The 17,967-nt window shown below is 45.9% G+C and overlaps 1 protein-coding gene across 3 annotated transcripts in view; it reads right to left on the bottom strand.

The window, feature by feature from the left end:
- Positions 1-17,967, bottom strand: part of LOC126539882 (uncharacterized) — a 727,003-nt gene that overhangs the window by 223,595 nt on the left and 485,441 nt on the right. For all 3 annotated transcript variants that reach the window (XM_055075676.2, XM_055075677.2, XM_050186695.3), the window contains one exon: positions 8,346-8,398. The gene's annotated coding sequence lies outside the window, so the exon portion shown is untranslated. The remainder of the gene's footprint in view (positions 1-8,345; positions 8,399-17,967) is intronic.

The following is a 17,967-nucleotide window of genomic DNA, read 5'->3' as shown; positions in this document are numbered from 1 at the left end:
GAAAAAGAGTGCTTGGCCTTAGTATGGGCACTTGGCAAGTTCCGACCATACCTGTACGGGCGCCCATTCGACTTGGTCAAAGATCACCACGCGCTTTGTTGGCTTTGCCAACTTGAAAGATCCCACTGGCCGCCTAGCCCGTTGGGCATTACGCATCCAGGAGTACGATATTCGCGTCGTATACCGCAGTGGGCGAACACACTCCGACGCCGACGCCCTGTCTCGTTCACCTTTACCTCCAGACTCGGCCTGCGGAACAACTTCCGCAAACTCCATCTCATCTCTCGACATGGACTCCTTTGCCACCGCACAACGTCGTCACCCGTGGATCGCTTCTCTTTTCGACTATCTTTCTGGATCATCGACCATCCCTGTATCCCGAACCCTCCGACGCCAAGCAGTTCATTTTGCCATTCGTGACCAGCTGCTCCACCGACGCAATTACTCTCCTGAAGGCCGTCGGTGGCTTCTGGTGATTCCCCGCAGCTTAAGGTCACAAATATGTGCCGCTTTCCACAACGATCCACAGTGTGGCCACACCGGAGTCTTCAAGACGTACGAACGAATTCGCCACTGCTACTACTGGCGCGGCATGTACAATTTTGTACAAAAGTTTGTTCGGTGCTGTCTTGACTGTCAACGCCGCAAATCGCCGCCTTTACGCCCGTCTGGTGCCTTGCAGCCGCTCCCGTGCCCTGCCACACCCTTTGATCGCGTCGGCATCGACCTATACGGCCCGCTTCCTATGACGCCAGACGGCAATCGGTGGATCGTAGTTGCTGTTGACCACTTGACACGCTACGCCGAAACTACTGCTTTACCAAGTGCTACGGCACGGGATGTAGCCTTTTTCGTTCTACATCGCTTCGTGCTTCGACACGGCGCACCTCGAGAACTCCTCAGCGATCGAGGTCGCGCCTTCCTCTCTGACGTCGTCAAAAGTTTGCTCTCGGAATGCCGTATTATTCATCGGACAAGCACGGCATACCATCCCCAGACTAACGGACTCACAGAGCGATTTAACCGCACACTTGGTGACATGCTGTCGATGTACGTGGCATCTGATCATGGTAACTGGGACCGCATCCTTCCATTCATCACGTTCGCGTACAACACCGCGATCCAGGCCACTACGGGATTTTCACCTTTCTTCCTCCTGTATGGCCGCCAGCCTACGCATACCATCGACACGCTCCTTCCATACCGTTCTGACGCCTCCGAGTGTCTACCTGTGTCCGACGTCGCCCGACAGGCCGAGGAATGCAGCCAGCTAGCGCGCTCCTTTACGGCCGAGCAACAGCAGCGCCAGAAAGAAAACCGCACCGACACGCTTCCGAACACCACCCAGGCGTTCTTGTGTGGTTGTCTGTGCCTTTCCAGACTCCGGGGCTTTCCTCGAAACTCGTCCCAAAATTCGAAGGGCCTTACCGAGTCTTGGAGCAAACATCTCCGGTGAATTTTCTAATTGAGCCACTGTCACCACCTGAAGACTTGCGCCGGCGTGGACGTGACATTGTCCACGTCTCGCGTCTCAAGCCCTACCACGACCCTCTGCCTCCTGATTCTTAAGGCGCCAGGATGGCTCTTTTTGTCCGGGGGGAGTTTGTGAAGAAGAAGACGCGCCTCGCGGCACAGACACATCGCCAACGCACGGCTCGGCTCCGCTTGCGCTGTTGATTACTGTCGCCTTTTTTGGACAGTGCTTCGGGCTGTCTCGCCGCTCCCGGTCGCTGCGCTTTTGCCTTAGGAGCCGCCAATAAACCTCTTCTCATGTATTTTACGAAGAAGATAAGAGCGGCCTGCCTTTTTGTTCTTGGGCATCATGAAGCGATATTGAGATTACGTGATTAGTTCCCTGGACAGGAACTCCGCGATTGTGTTTTTCACAGTATTGCTGTAAGCTGAAGTTGGGATAGAGTTGAGTTTTCTGTAATGGGTGGGGTTGCTGAGTTGTTTGGAGCCCTCATTCTTCTACTTTTCGATAGGCCAGATTACGATACTACTGCCTTTGTCTGCTGGTTTTATTACAATATCATTCCTGTTCGCAAGTTCTTTAAGGATTTGGTGTTGACCGGGGGACAAATTTTCGCATTTCCGGCAATGCCGCGCTGACTCTAAAATTTCCTTTGATATCAGCTTTGTGTATAAATCCAGGTCTGGGCACCCTTCGGTTTCCGGTGTCCACGTGCTAGGTGGTCTAAGGAGTCTCTATCTTGTCTTCCTAGATCTGGTCTATCGAAAAAGAACTCCTTGATGCGCATGCGTCTTGAAAACTCTGTTATATATTTGTGGAGTTCGTATTCGTTTACTGCGTTGTTCGTCGGACAGAACGTTAGATCACGTTTCAGGAGATCAGCTTCCTCGGGGCATAGACTCTGGGATATCTACTACATCCTACTACATGGTGCAGTGCTCTGGATGCTCGCTTGTAGGACTATCGGTAGAGCTACGTGCTGCAGGGGTTACATTTGTTTCTTCGGGGCGATCTGCAGCTCTAATATCTTTGTGCTGGTATTTACCTAGTAATTCTTCCTCCCTAGTTTGGACGAATTGTTTAAGTTCTCTTCTTTCCGGTTCAGATAAATTTATGCAGTTGAGTTGATCAGCAATTATCATAAGTTGTTCCTTGCAGTGTTCTTCGAGAATATCAATAAGAGAGAGCGATGCATTTTCTAGGACAGCATTCCACTTCAATAACAGCCTGGAGGGTAAAGAACCGAGGGCGCATCTAGCCTTAATTCTGGGACCTTTTGGAATTTCCTTCTGTTTATTGCAGCTAGTGTAAGTTTTAAGTGAAATATGTAATTTTTTTGTTTGCCGGCGAGTTTGCGGGACTGGAGGAAAGGGCGAGATTTATTGTTGCGTGTGATATCCCTTGTTGGTGGTACTCATTTCTGTTTGGTTCGGGCAGACCTTCGAGGCGAAACATCTTCACGTGACGTCTTTTTACGCTTGACTTTCTTGTCGAGGCCTGCACCGATGTCTGTCTGTGTATTAGTGTATGTAGCTGTTCGCGTGAAGTCTTCCGTATGAGTGGGTGTTGTAAGGGTGGTGCTGGTTCCGCGTCCACCGTCTGTGTAGATGTTTCTTGTGGTGTAGCTTTGGCGTAACGTGCGTGCGCGCTGGTGTTGAAAATTTCAGGCATGTGTTTCTGTGTTGAAGCTAACTGGGACGCAGGATTTATTGGTGTTGTTGAGTGCGTCGATTTAAAAGAGTTCCTGAACTTGTACTTGATGCTGTTAGCCATTACCTTGACGCCAAAAATTTGGGTGTAGTCCGTCTCGGGCGAGCAGAATGTCGGGGTCCTGGTGTACCTCAGCATGGTGGATGACATCGACGTTTTCGTGTTGGTTTCCAATGTACAGAAGCAAATCATTGAGCTTACGTGTCCCTAGTGCACGAGCTAGGAGTGTCGCTGATTGTTGAATAAGTGGCCTGTGTTTGTTTGCGAGCCTGCGAAGTACTGTGGTCAGGGTGATTTCTGCGTTTGGTCTGTTGGTGTGCAAATCGTTTATGAGCGTTTTCATGGCCTCAACTGTGTTGTCACCGGTGCCGTGGTTAAGGTCAATGGTATCGCAGTGAATGACGAATTGTATGATGTGCTGTGGTGCTGCGGCAATGATGTCTCGGATGGTGTGTTTGATGGTGAAAAACACGGGGAAGGGGGGAGATGGAAATTCAAGACGATGAGCAAAACGAGAACAAGGTGAAAGCAGGAGCCAACGTTTCGACAAGTGGACTTGTCTTCTTCAAGGCGACATATGCTTTCCTCGCCACAGTATATATAGGTGGGGTTCTCCTAAAGGAGAGAGGGTGTAAGGCGGGTGGGTGCGGCAACGAGCGAAGGTGTGCCAGCGTGTCGAATTGAGAAGAAAGAAGCACTGTGCACAAGACCAGTGACCCGGCCGTCTGTCAAGCAAGTGTCAACACTCACCACACATTAGCTTTAAGAGCGGCGCCACAACACACACCATCCGACACCTCATTGCCGCAATTTAACTACACATCAAACTTACGCCGTAGAGACGGGTTATGTATGCGCCCTGTATGACTCGGTGCGACGCAGTGCCTCGCGTCGCACTCATATGCTGCGTCATTCAGTGGCACCGCTGCGAAGTGTGTGCGTAGCGCTTGTGTGAACAAACATTCAGATACGTATGACGCAGGTTCGATACCGTCCGAGCCGAAGATAAATTTTAATATCTCTTTATTACATTAAACAGCGAATTGCAGCACCTAGTGGAACATACTTAAGCAAGTTGGCGTCAAAGACCTTCACTGAACAACGACAAATACCCACGGGCACATAGCCAGTGACGAAAGCTGGCATCAGACGGTCATCGAATAGTTTGCGCGTTTCAACAAGAGCAGCTGCGCATCTCATAACTGGAAAAAAGGTAGCACTCTGAGCTACTAATTAATAAAGATAAGTCAAGTGACGTCATCAGGCGTATATAAAAAGGACGACAGAAGAACCTTTCTCAAAGTTGTGGAAAATGCGCCCTCTGAATATACACGGTTCAGCAGAACAAGAAAAGGAACCACCTCAAACATTGGACATTGTACATTGCATTGTTCATTACGTTGTACTCTCTGCACATTGTGCACACCTTGCTTTGTTTTTGCAGCGCGCCATTCACCAAACCCAAGAGAGCTTCGCTTATATGGATAGACATCTGGGATGTATTCTGTCTGACTCTTTCAGAATTGTCGGTCTCTAACTGCGCTGTTGAGTACATTAACAAAGCATAGATAATGAATTTGTTGCCTCCTGCTGCTTCGTGGTACCAAACTTTAATAATTATTCATCATCACTATGAGATGAATTGCCATCAAGCATAGCTTAGATATGTATCTGCATATCTGTACTTCGGTTGCTGGTGATTCGGAAGAATGCATTAAAATCTAGCTATGAGCACGCATGTTAGAGAACCATTATATGCTACCTCTCTCAATGCTTCCGATGAGACTTGCAAGGTAATTATTAATGCAACAAATGTGAGCTTTATATTAACATTTTCCTAACCAACACAGGAAACATATATTTATAAACATCTTGTCCGCAAGGGTCCTGCGTAAGCAGTGACCGCCCCTGCATTCTCCACGTTATGACAACGCCTGAGATCACGAGCGCTTCTGTCTTGACATTCGCCCATAAAAAAATAAAAAAATAAACCGTCCATTTCCGATGTGAAGTTGTGCTAGATTGAGCTCACATCTGAGAAAGAGAGAGAAAGCTCTTTATATAAAAACCAGAGCCTTTCGTCAGATTTAACGTGTGTATTTATCTAATATTTGTTAGTAGTGACAGCTTTCTGCCCGCTTTTTCTCCAGGCCGTAAAAGTGACCTAGCATTGGTTTTTGCGTACCGTGCAGATGCACGTACGCCGATGGATGACTTAAAATGACAGCGCCGCAGATGTCTTTTTGTGCTCATAACAATACACCATACTTAGTTTCCGGTTAATGTGGCTTAGTTGCGTCAGAAGTCACGGTATATAGTACTTTTCTTTCAATTACGAACTTTGCTACCCCGATTAAGAATCCGAAGCATCTCATATATATATATATATGCCATCACATTCGGAACTTCCTTAGGGCACGCTTCATCGCCAGCTTGTTCATTTTTGTTACCTGGCACCGGGCGCAGTTTCCGGTCACCTACTTTTATTTCCTGCGCTGATTATTGACGAGGCCATCAAAAGCAGCGTTTCGAGGCACTGCCCCTGAGCCCTGCCCGTAGTGACAGATAGAAAATATTTAAAAAATGTAAATAACTTGACGAGGCGCTGCCCGGTTTGTTGTTTTCATCTTGTAAGAGGAGAAGAGGTAAAGAAGTAAGAGTAAGAGGAAAGAAGTTCGGACCACGCACGCGCACACGTTCCAACGCTTGTGAAACTCACCACTTGGTGGCTCTTAAAGCGTACATCAGTGCTTTCGTGCCTTTGCACATCTAAAATTCACGAGGCAGTTGTCTCATATTATTTCGTTCTCTGAAACGTCTGCCGTATAATTATCTCGAAGCGGGGAGGAAGACCAAGCGTATGAGAAGCCGTATGAATTGCACTCACAAATTATCACATACACGTGATGCCTGCGACGAAACGAAGGATGTTCTACATCCACCGTCAAGGCCGGGAGCTTCAGCGCTGGCTAACACTACCCCGTTTAGTTCTAGTAAATAAACATAGGTACCCCAGAAAATGGACGGGAAAATGGCGCCGCAGTAGCTCAATCGGTAAGAGTGTCGCACGTGTAATGCGAAGACGCGGATCTGTACCCCACTTGCGGCACGCTCTTTGTTCATGCACTTTTATTTCCATTACCTTTTCATTTCATTAATTCAATCAATCTGTACACGTTATTTCCCTTGTTCTGTCCTCGATGTCGTTGTTTGTTAGGTTTTGATGACACTCACATATCAGGTGTTTTAAGCTTTCTCCAGTTCTTCGTGCATTACAGTTGTCACCTTCTGTCATTTGAAATAGGGACTACGGACCCGACTGTAGATGTTGAAGATTAAAGTGCATTTGTTGACTCAAACGCGTACCAGATCAGACAAATTTTACAGCAGAAATACCTAAGAAAAATATTTTTGATACAAGCACGTATTTCAGTTATGCTCCAGTGCGACTCTGATATTTAAAATGTGTCTCCACATTGAACTACTAATTCACCTTTTGCCTTCCTATCCACCGGAATTTAAACTCCTCTCATATCTAAAAAGAACCTTTTTTGCGATTTTGGAATGTAAAAAAAAAGAACGCCATATCTCAGTTTTACGAATAATCTGCCGGGATGATAAAAACATTAACTTCACACTAGTAAGTCATTGTTTAACCCGTATTTTTAAGCCTGTTTTGACGGAATATGTATGAAATTTCTATGCCAATATTCGGTGCTGCAATGTGATTCTAAATTTCTTTAGGTGTACTTTGCTTTACCCTTAAAACTTATTGTGCGCAAAAAAACAGGGACGAAGAATAGAAGAAACACAAGGACGAGCGCTTATTCTTCGTCCCTGTTTTTTGCGCACAATAAGTTTTAAGATGAATTTGTTCCAACTAGGCCGACTCGCAGTCTCGCTTTACCCCTTTCCTTCTGTGTTCCCTTATGAGATGAGCTGTATTCTTAAATAATCAATAAAATGCAAATAATACGATATTCTCGTTTTTCTTACACACAACATACCACAACCAGCAATCAATACAAAAAGTACCACTGATATTGACGCATGCACTTGTTTACCTTTCACAAGTGACCGCGTCTCACCGCCTAAAGATACGTCGTCCCCTGCGCAAATAAGTGCGCACAAGACGACGCGCTGAAAAAAAAAAAAAATATGCGCCCTTCCACCGTGTGCAGAAGGATGACCAACGAATATGTGTATGTGTAATATGTGTAATATGCGCGGGTCAGCCCGGCATTGCAGTACCTCCGGGATCGGCCCACGTATCTGGAGTTTTTTGCTTACCACGACACGAAAAGTTCCTGGGACGGTAGAGGCAGCTTCGCTGTAAAACGCGCGCCGCGAAAGGCGCTTTCGCGGCATTCTTTGCCGCGCGAAGATGGATCCCGAACCCATTTTTTTTCGCGGCGCCGCGTTTCCGCAAACCCGAACGAGCCACTCACAGGCGCCGAAGTCGTCACATGGGCGGTAAGGTCAGTGCTCTGGTCGGCGAGCCCGACAGGCGCGCGCCGTATCCTAACAGCCGGGGAGGAACAACGACTGAAACGCGCGGGAATTCTCGCGGGCTCCCGATGTATCTCGAGAGAGGGCGAGAACGCTCGCCTGCCCGCCGCTCTCCGCGACCGCGAACGCGTAGTGATGTAGCCTGCGGAAGGCGGCGCGCGCGCGCCGCCTTGCTCGTGCTTATTTACGCAAGTGAGGACGACCTTAACAAATGTTATCGCTCAGCGCAGATCGCGCCTGCACGTATCGGGCATTTCTCGAATTTTATCGATGGTTCTATCCGCTGCTTGTTGTCACCGAACCTTGTGTAATCTTATTACAGGTATGCGGGACCCGAATTTTGCTGAACTTTCCGGAGACACATAGGCAGCAGCGATTATTGTGGAACCTTCGATGACTCGGGTACAAAAGCCTACGCGCTTCACCCGCTGATAAGATTTCCACATTCGCCAACTGTGTTCACCGCTATCGTTGTGTTTTGAGTGTAACTTGTATTTGTATGTTTTTGCAAGTTCGCCCAATCCAATGTTACTTTAGTCATTCAGAGTTGGGCGACTGTTTTCTTCATCGTCACTACAGCGTAACAATATACACAATGAACATGAAAAAAAGAACACACAGTAACAACTGTTTTATAATTGGAGCATCTTACCTCAGAAAATGAAGGCGCATCGTTCTGCGAGTCTAGACCGGAGACTTCATGAACTGCAAAGGAAGAACAAGAGCAGAGTTGAGCGTGGGCAGATGTCTGAGTCAGATAAGTCCATGCTTTGTGTTTCAGCAATACTCTAAAAACAGTATCTTGAAAAGAAAACTGGAAAAAAGAAATCTTCTGATTCTTTCTTCTTCCGCAATTTTACTGCTATGTTCTGTTGACAGCTTTTCCCGTAGACAGAAAGAAGAAGGTGTTACATAGTCGATGCCTATAGTCAATAAATGTCACTCTCCTGACTGCAGCGAGTGCGAAATAGTCGCTTCAAGCACGGCGCTAAGGCTCAAACAGAACGTACTAGCAGAACCCTTAAGCACTTTAGTGGCCATGAAGGTTAGACGTAACACTATGGGATAGTTTGGCTTGCTGTCTGAAGCCGTTGCACCATTGCCCTTGCGCTCACGAGGGCCTCCTAGTCGGGCAGCTGCCGCGAGACCAGGGTCAGTCGTCACTTGAGCTTCATTGTGCTTGTGAGCTGTCGCAGTCGTCGAAATGGTTTAATTAGCGCAAGACAGGCCACTAAGAAGCACTAAGAAGGAACCGGCTTCGTCTCGTTACAGTGACAACAACGAGGTATCGCTGTTACGTTTTCTGTTCAGATTCCAAACAACGCAAAATAAGAAAGGGAGCTATACATCGTAAAGAAACTGGTGCTTCTCATTCAACTAACCACTGGTCCGTGTGTGCGCAAATAACTTCGACAACGCAGACACTGATCGTCTTTATGCGCACGTTGTAAACGGAAATATTTTATCTCTGCAACGCCAACTCCGACAACTCGCTGCTCAAGCTGTTCGAAGAACATTTGAGGGGCTTCCTGGGTACCTGTCAAAGAAAAAATTGCCTTCTCAATTTCTATCTCGGTTGGATCGAAAGTCGGGCAAGATGGCACAACTGTACTTGTTAGGCAAAAAGTCACCGAAACGTGCATACTGTGTAAGCAGAAAGGTCAGAACACGGGAGTGATAGCCAAAGCAGCTCACATCGCATTCAAAGATGCTTACTGCATTGGCAAGCTTCGATATTACTCTCGCAAGAAGAACTGGCAAACCTTGATAGCTCAGTAAACTTTATAGCTAGGAGAATTGGCTGATTACTAAGAAATATATATTAGCGCTGAAAGGAAACAGAGATTTAGGAAAGAGGGACTAAAAAGAAACGAAAATGTTTTTAGCACCCCGCCTCCCTCCGTGCACAAGCTTTTATTTCCACGTAGCGCAAACACATATTCCTTTATACCTCGTTTACTATAGGGGCATTAGGTGGGGGCTCGTGCAATTGCTTGTGAACATGAAAAGAATCTTGATTTTATATTTTGTCTCGTGCCTACAAATACTTCGTTGCGTACAAATAAGTCTTAATTGCGAGTCAGCGCTGAAACCGGGGGGATCTCCGACTTTGTGACATGCATTTTCTCGCACTGTTGTTAACAATGTACCTTATCTCAGTCTCTGTCTCTATGGCATGTAGTTAATCACCTATTATAAGGTTGCAAGAAACTGGTCCGCACCCAGGAAAAATGTCTTGATCTGCTCAAAGTTTAATTATATGCCTTCTGAACACACGTAGCAGTTTTTTTAATAAATTTTGTTATTGTGGGAAAAAAGCCATCGAAGGGCCGGCTATCCCAAATATAGAAATAAACTATAGAAAAGAAGAAGGAACGCAAAAATAAAGCTAATCAAACTTGAATTACGAAGGGGGAAGGCAGTAAGAGAAGATAATGGAGGTGTGCAGCAGCACGGTCATTCAGGCGCAGCTTGCCAGATGCAATACAGAGCGTACCATATCAGTGGTGAACTGGAGGAGCTCGTGCAGGGCCCGTATCAGTAGTGGCCGACAACCCGTGTTATCAGTACGGGTCAAATACTTCTGAACGGTGCCTAACAACCGCCGCGTGTCGTATTTGTAGAGCACTGTTATCGTAATATTTAAACTGCAAACTACGTCATGTTGTATTCTAAGTCTAGCAATCTTGTATTCATTGGCTATAGCCCATCACACTACCACGGAGTGCGTGACAATTTTCCCCTTTTCACGTTGCAGACCGGCCGGATATGCGAGACAGCTCTTCTCACGCAGAATCAATTTTTAGACTAAAATATCAGTGTTTCTGGCTGTGGCCCGCTCCACACATCTAAATATACAAGCCTGAACATCAAACCACTTACATAGCGAACGCCGCAACACTTCGGCCGCGGCACGTAATCGTGCAGGTAATTGCAATAAAGGTGCGGTATTCTTTTTTCTCACGTTCTCCGTCAAGCAGTACAACTGCCAAAGTACGTAGTTCCCGTACGTTAAACAACTCAACTAATAGCGCGCAAACTGCATGCTACGAGTACTAGCTTACTGTCTACGCGTGGAGCTGATTTTCTACCTATACGCCAAACATTGCCTGTATATAAGCTTGCGAGCCGTATAAATGCGGCCAATAGTGAACACTCAGAGTGGAAATTATGATATCACATTTGTAAAATGAGAGACGTTAGAAATATTTGAAAAAATGGAGGGCGCCTAAGTTTCGCCTTTAAGAGTGGAACGCGACAGCATTCAAAGATCCCTGACCGCTTCTCACAATTCCCGGCAACGGCAACTTATGCAACCTTAATGTTTACCGCGAAGCGCTGTCGGCTAACGCTATGCACGCAGGCGGGCTTTCTAGAACAAATGCGGCCCCTTGCGTGGGCCGCGGATGCGCGAAGCGCAGCGCCATCTGGATCGGCCCACAAGAAACAGCTCTCGCCGCTCTAGGAATGATAGAAACGCTGGAAATGCGGTTTGTCTTATAGTTTCCGCGTAACAGAATTATGTTTTTTCATATATTCAAATTACACTCCGACGCTATCATGCCTGTAGGTTGTTCGTAAGTCGTGCTTTACCATTTCTTTATGCATTTTACTTTGAAAACTCAATGAGTTCAGTAACGTATCTAAGCTACATGGAGGGCCTGCGAGGTTGGCTATGCGTCGTTCGGAATAATCTTTTGCGAAAAGACAGTCGATACGAGATGCCGACGCCTCATTACAAGGGTTTCACGTGCCAATAACCAGATTTTATTATGCAGATCCCCGTACCGTGGTCTCCATGCTAATTTTGACCACCTACGGTTGTGTAACCTGCAGCTAAATCTAAGCGATCTCTTTAGCGAATCACCCACATTGAAATGCGGATGCCGCGCCCGGGATCGAACAGGCTAATTTGAGCTCGCCAGTCACAGCGACTGAGCTGCCGAAGCGCGTTGCGGCTGCCTTATACCTGCAGTCTTGCCATTCATTGTCGCTTCAATAACGCGCGCGCAGTTCAGTACTGCTGCAGCTTTAGACGCCTGCTGCACAGCTGCCGCTTGATGATGAGTTACTGGCATTCCCTTTGAAACGTGGGGGTAAAACATTGCCACTTGACATCCTTGAGTTAATCGAGTGTGCTATATAAATTCTTTTAACTTTATAATTTTTCTGAATATAACTTTAATCTGTTTTTTTCTCTTCCTCAGAACTTCTCAGGTACTTTGTCTAGCTACCTATGCCTGCAACGGATCCGGTAGTATCAAGTTATTCCCTCCCTTTTTCTCCACCAATATTCTAAACGTCTCTTGCTTATGTGGACTGTTAACAAGTTTACGGTTATGTCAACTTTCAGTCCAAGTGAATCTTGAGGGCGCAAGTTTACTACGGGTCTCACTGGGTGAAAGCCTTCGCAGTTCATTGGAATGTGCTGACTGGTCTTCGGATTTTTTTCCGTAGTATGCACATGCCTCATCTTGTTGCGAATATTTGCTCCGGTATGGTTTTATCCTTACGCAACCGGCTGGAGCCTGCACTAATACTTGTGTTATCGTAAGGATTTACCTTCCAATTTCCTTATTCTTAATCTTGTAAATCTCCATGGTGTTTCTTGTTTGCATTTTTCGCATCCAATTCACTATCTCTGTTTCTCTCACTTTCTTTAGGACTCCTGGTTCTGTAATTGTGCTTTTAATTACCTTGCATTCGTTGACAACTTTCTTGACCTGTTCCTTCATTTTGTGTCCACGCTTTTCGGGTACAGATAATTGTGCACTTTAGCCACCCGTTTATTGTTATCCGTGCTCCTGAGTATTTCTTCAGAGCTAAATTTGCTCTGCGCTTCTCTGACTTCAAAACAAGCATAACCCATGTCACCCTGCACTGACTCATTTGCGGTTTTGCCGTGGGCTCCCAAAGCCAACCGTACTACCGATCCGTTGTTGACTTCCAACCCCGACAAGACATCTGATTTTAAGCATAGACAGGCACTTGCGAACCTTAGCGCGGACGTCATTACTCCCTTTCTTGATTCGGCGCACCACCTGACATTTAAGGTAGCCACAAATTGCTCTATGTTTCATTATTGCTGCATTCCACTTCCGCTTACTTTTCAGATTATCTTAATGGGTGCTTCATAAGGTCTTCCCTTCGTTTGAAACGCCGAGGTACTTACATTGCTTGACTGTGGATATGACTTGCTGTTGAAATGATATCACGTGTTTACTCGTCTATTTATTAAAGATCCTAATTCACTATTTCACTGTGTTTTGACGCTGCGTAGCCCCACGTATTCGCTAATAGCTTAAGCTCCTTGCATTGTCCGCCATTAGCACTGTGCCGTCCCCATACATTAAGTCAGCGGCCTCCTGTTGCACCCTTTGTCCATTACGAATGTATAATTATCACACCCTGCGTCATAGTTTCCGAGCCGTCTTTCTATGTCCTTAACATAAAGCGCGAACAACAGTGGAGCCAGACGTCACAGTGATCTGTGAGTTTCTACAGTCATCGATGAGTTTCCACCACTTCATCGCATCTCCGGCGTTCGAATACAATTTGCACTCAACTATCAGTCTCACCCAGCAGCTCCAAGGAACCGTCATATATGGCTTCGTGATTCAGAATATCCCATAACAATTACCTGCCTGCATTGTAGTAGGTTCCTCTCTTATCTGGAAATGCTATCCATGAGGTCTATTCTAGGCTATTGAAATCTCTATGAACTGAGTTAGTACACACGTTTTATAGGAGTAAGGATCGACGGCGAATATCTCAGCAACCTTCGGTTTGCTGATGACATTGTTCTATTCATAAACTCTGCAGACAAGATATAAAAAATGATTGAGGAACTGAACAGAGAGACTGTAAGAGTGGGGTTGTAGATTAATACGCAGAAGACAAAGATAATGATGAATAGATTGGCAAGGAAACATGAGTTCAGGATCGCCGGTCAACCTCTAGACTCTGTGAAGGAGTACGTTTCCCTAGGTCAGCTAATCAAAGAAAACCCTGATTGTGAGAAGAAAATTCATAGAAGAACAAAAGGGGGTTGGATTGCATACGCCAGACATTATCAGCTCCTGAGTGGAAGCTCATCATTATCATTGAAAAGGAATGTGTACAATCCGTGATATTTCACCAGTGCTGACATATGCAGCGGAGACTTGGAGACTGACGAAGAAGCTTGCGAACAAGTTAAGGACCGCGCAAACAGCGATGGAACGAATAATGCTAGGCATAACGTTAAGAGACAGAAAAAGAGCGGTTTGGATCAGAGAGCAAACGGGTATAGCCGATATTCATATTGACATTAAGAGAAAAAAAATGGAGCTTGGCAGGTCATGTAATGCGCAGGTTAGATAACCATTAGACCATTAGGCTTACAGAATGGGTACCAAGAGAAGGAAAACGCAGTCAAGGAGGACAGAAAACTAGGTGGAGCGATGAAATTAGGAATTTCGTGGGCGGTATTTCGAATCTGTTGGCGTCGGACAGGGGTAATTGGAGATCGCAGTGAAAGGCCTTCGTCCTGCAGTGGAGATAAAAATAGGCTGATGATGATGATTTGTCCTCTAAAAATCTGCCTAGTCAGAGCCCACTCTATCATTTTCCCATAATACCATTTTATCATTTTATTTTCTTCCACCCACTTAAACAGTTCTAATTTTATTATTTGCATTGCCAATCACCGACGCTACTGCCACTGGCCTGTATGAACTCGTCCTGTCTTTATTACCTTCGCCTTGTAGGTGAGGTTAAACTTGATTTCTCGCCATCTAACCAGAATTTTCTCCGTTTTAATCACTTTCTTAATTGCATCAGTCAGCAGTGCCTTGCACTTTGGGCCCAGCTATGTAATTAGGCGCATTGGAATGTCATCGGGTCTTGCGGCCGTATTATTAAATTGAAATGGAATTCAAATCTTTTACCAGACAATACGCTGGAAGTTCCGTTGGGGTAGAAGCCATGAGAACGTCTTGACGCGGCCCAGATGACAGTTATAGGGCAGCAAGGTGCATAGTTTTGGATTATAGATGCACATTGACAAAAGTAAAATGAACAGATGCCGATTACAATATATTATACAACAGAGTCATAAATCACACAATTACACTTAAAGATACAATGCATAAAGAAATGCATATGTGAATGAGAACACATAACACAGCATATTTATCAGACCGAAAAGAAAGAAAATCGGGGCCGCGATTTTTATTAGTTATATAATAATAATGCAACAAAAAGACACTAACGACATCACAAAGGAAATTAAATGTATATATTAATTGAATTAAACAAATCATCAATTAACGGAAGTGCAAGTGGATGAGAAAACTTTGGCCACAGACGGGGCTCGAACCCACGCCTTCGCATTATGCTTGCGATGCTCTTAGCAGTCGAGCTACCGCGGCGCCGTTTATCGATCCACTTTCAGTGGTATTTATGTTTATCTATCAGAAGTAAACCTGGGAGGGTTAGCCAGTGCGACAACTCATGGCCTTGAAGCCGGATATGGAACGTCCTCTTTGTCGTAGGCGTCGCGTGTACGTGACGCCTACGACACGTACACGTAAGAGCATCGCACGCGTAATGCGAAGAGGTGGGCTCGTCCCACACTAGCAGTCAGTTGTTTTTTCATCCACGTTCAGTGCATTAATTTAGCATTTCTTTAATTCAATTTATAAGATCATGTAATTTCCTCTATGCTGTCCTTCGTGTCTTTGTTTATTGGCTTCTTACGATACCAAGCATATTGATCAGTTACACAATTGCACTAAACATGTAGTAAAATATTTAGGAAATCTGATTAGGAACATTTCATTAGTAATTTATCCTGTAAATGATTTCTACCGTACATTATCATCTCTCGGGCTCCTTTGTTCTTGCTGGATCACTTTCGAGTCAGGACTGCATTTTGTTTTTGGCCGAAGTTATCCTACATATGTCGCAGCGCGGGGTCTCCTTAAGAAAGGTTGCAGTCTTCACCCTCTATAGCCATTTTCGAATTTTTAGTTGGAGCTCCGAGCGCTTTTACATTGTTCCAGAAATTTTTTTGGTGCGCCTTTCTCTCTAATGCTATGCCCCAACCGTCCCTTGCACAGTTATTTTTCTCTTGCGTGAGTCGCTCACCCCCTCTCGTTCCATCTAAGGAGCACCTTTTCTTCCTTTAATCACACCTCTTCGGCTTTTCGATGATCCCTTGACGCTTGTTACGCTCTTCTATAGCTCGCGTTATCTCCTTCTTCCACCACTTTCATGGTCTGGATGGATGGACAGATGCTATGATGGTCCCTTTTCAAACGGGGCGGAGGGTTGCGCCACCAAGCTCTTGTTATTACTTAGCCCAATGCCCTACCTATAATCGAAAAAATTCAAAGAACGCGAAGAATTCTCGTCACCTAACTTCCCGCACCCCTATTCGAAACTTTGTTTTTGTACGCTTTCGTTGTTTCTCATCTCCCTACTTTTCTTACACCACACCTCTACTCGCCTCTGACTGCCAGTTTGTCGACCGGTAGTCTAGCCCATAGCGATAACTTCTGTCCCTAACTAACATTTTTGGGGGGAGCTATATGATCAGTAAAAAAAAGTATCAAATCACTACGATGCCAAGTCCAGGTAGCCACACTATGCCCTGGGCACAGTAGAAGTGACAAGACACCCGCTACTACACGACACGTACAAGGATGAACTCTATCAATAAAGGTAAACATTATGTTCTAAATAGCGTGATTGCTTGATTGAGCAGTAGCATCTCCTGCAGAAATTAAGATTAGGTGGCTCACATGTGTGAGATGTGCCTGCGTACACTTACATGTTTGGTGAAGCTGCGCGCAAATGGTAATTTATGATAATACCAATATGAAGAAAATTAATTTCTCTAGATTTCTATTCAGTCTTATTTCTCACATGGAATTTTCACATGAGCCTACTGGTAAGAATATTTTATATACATCTTGAAGCTTAAAAAGCAAAAGTTATTGTTGAAATCAAACAATATTGTTGTTTCTATTCGAAAAATCTTCCGTAGTAAAACTAAAACGTTCTGTGCTTTTTTTTTTTCAATACGTGCGCATTTGTATGTTCACCAAATAAAACAGAAAACGTCCGTCCTGCCATCTGTCCGTCGGTCACGTGTGACGATCCCTTTGAAAACAGAGCCTGAAGCAGCGAGCTACTTTACCTTTGTGCTGCCTGTCGCTTCAACGCGAACGAAGCTAGGAGAACACGCAGTTCTCTGCACGCGCCGCGCCCTGCCTCTTTCGCAGATTGCTTTCAGGATACGGGCCCGCGTGGCTCATGATGGTTCGACGCGGATGGATAAGGTGCTAAATAGCCATACCGGCTTATACCAATCGAAACGTGATCAGCGCACCTCTCGCCGCCACCTGCAGTAGTTTGCTTGCCCCATCAATTCACCTTGCGCCACCATCCGCAGCAGTTGGTGTTGCCACAGCACTCTGGCTCGTAGTCCTCGGATTAAGCTTCATAACATTGGTAATGACGCCGCGCTGCGTGGAGATGACGCAAGTTGATCAATGTCTGCGCAGCTCCCAGTGGAGTTTCTGCGTGATTTCAGTAGTTAGGACTTTTTTCTTTATATGTTTACATATTGCACAATGTAGCAGAATAAACTTAGCGTTAGGCACATCACAAAACACTGCCGGCGGAAGTTTACTAACTCCTGTATCTGCATTTTATTACATATTACCAACATTAAGGTTTAATCGATTATAGCTTATGTTTGTGGCTATGGGGGGTGAGCTCCACCACTGTAAAAGCTGGCGCCACCGTCGGCATGACGTAGCACGAGGGATCACGTGAACAAAGCGGCCGCGTCGGCTGCTTCGAAAAACGAAAGTTGGAAGTCCCCCCTGCGCTGCGGTTTTAATTAAGTGGTTGAGGCTTTCCCGCTTTGGGTGTCCCCTTGACAACATTTGAAAGGACTGCACTCATTAAAATAGGTAGTGGCTGCCTTTGGAGGCGTGTAGCATGGTAGGCTGCTGCTCGGTGCCGCAGTGCCGTAGTGCCGTCCGCAGTGCCGGACGTACACAACGGAGTCCGGTGTCAGCCTTATGCCCACGCTGCCGCAGGACAAGAAGCTGCGTGAAGCTTGGTTCGCGAAACTTAGAACCGGCAGACAGCCATCGGCTACAACTCGTGTATGTAATATGCACAGACGCGAGGAAGATTTCTGTTACGGCTCCGGGACGGGGATGTTCGGTGGAAAGCAGAAAACGCGCACTGAGACGCTCGCCCGCGCCCACTGCCCG

The sequence above is a fragment of the Dermacentor andersoni genome, chromosome 2 (assembly GCF_023375885.2).
Source record: "Dermacentor andersoni chromosome 2, qqDerAnde1_hic_scaffold, whole genome shotgun sequence".
Classification (NCBI taxonomy): domain Eukaryota; kingdom Metazoa; phylum Arthropoda; class Arachnida; order Ixodida; family Ixodidae; genus Dermacentor; species Dermacentor andersoni.
The sequence above is the reverse complement of the archived record's forward strand: the minus strand, read 5'-3'. Positions and strand labels throughout refer to the sequence as shown.